Source organism: Octopus bimaculoides, chromosome 4 (assembly GCF_046866305.1).
Source record: "Octopus bimaculoides isolate indiv1 chromosome 4, ASM4686630v1, whole genome shotgun sequence".
Taxonomy (NCBI): Eukaryota; Metazoa; Mollusca; class Cephalopoda; order Octopoda; family Octopodidae; genus Octopus; species Octopus bimaculoides.
Window position 1 is genome coordinate 39,512,768 of NC_142931.1, and position 1,382 is coordinate 39,514,149.

Consider the following 1,382-nt stretch of genomic DNA (forward strand, 5'->3'; position numbering starts at 1 on the left):
TTGTGATATTGTCACTCATACTGAGGAGGACATGCAAAATCTTATGAATACAATTTCAATGGCTTGTGAGGCACTTGGCTTGACCATAAATCTAACCAAAACTGTTGTCATGTCTCAGCCAGCAGCAGGAATGCCATACATAGAACCTGGTATCTTCGTGTATGGAACAAAGCTTGCTATGGTTTCTAAGTTTATTTACTTGGGGAGCACACTAGACACATCAGCGCATCTTGATGATGAAGTGTCACTACGCATTCAGAAAACCAGTTTTGCTTTTGGCAAACTGAGACCGCCTAAGGTCTAGACATGGTATTTCCACTGCGACAAAGATTAAGGTATACATGTATCTTAACCTCCTTATTGTATGCTTGCGAAACCTGGACTGTGTACCGTAAGCACTTAAAACTTATGGAACGTTTTCGTCAACAATGTCTCGGAAAGATTTTGAGGATCAGCTGGAAAATGTTTGTCAGTGACGATGATGTGCTTGAAAGAGGGAAAGGCTTCAGTACTGAAGTTTTGCTATCGCAGCACAGATTGAAATGGAGTGGACACTTAGAATGACAGGTAACAGAATGAAGAATTGGTGACAGGTAAGCGTTCGTCCCATAAACCAGAGATGAGGTACTAGGATTGCCTGAAGTAGGGATTGAATAAGATAAATGTTGTGTATGAAGGCAAAAATGAATTTGAAAGGAAGAGAATGGAGCATGCAAAGATCAAAGGAATGATGAGAAAAACTGATAGGAATGATGTTCTAACAAGCATTAATGAACGTGATGATCTTACATGTGATGCATGTGGAAAGATTTGTCTTAGTAAGGCTGGGCAAAAGAACCATTTGAAATCACACATTGCACAACCGCACATTGATTATAGATGGACAGACGATTTCGAATGCATATTCTGTCATAAACTATGCAGATCAAAAAGTGGCTCGAAAAGGCATAGTCAAGTTCATGGAGCTGTAAATTATACGATCACCAAGTCTTCTTGCACTAATTGTCAAAAAGCATGCAAGTCTTTGGCAGGCCTCAAAAACCATATTCGTGCAGCTCACCGATGATATTCTAGGGCATAAAGAAATCAGGCAATGGCTCTACTGGAAATGAAGTTGGCAACCATCATGTATGTATGTATGTATGTATGTATGTATGTATGTATGTATGTATGTATGTATGCATGCAGGCATGCATGTATGTATGTATGTATGTATGTATGTATGTATTATATGTGCAGATTTGTATGTTTAGCTTTATATATATATTCCCATGCATATAGTTGCATATCTAGACATGCTCATAAATATTTAAATGATAAACTTCTGGAAGGTTTTACAGATTTTTACAGTTTCAGTGATGGAATGGATCTATAGTCTTCGA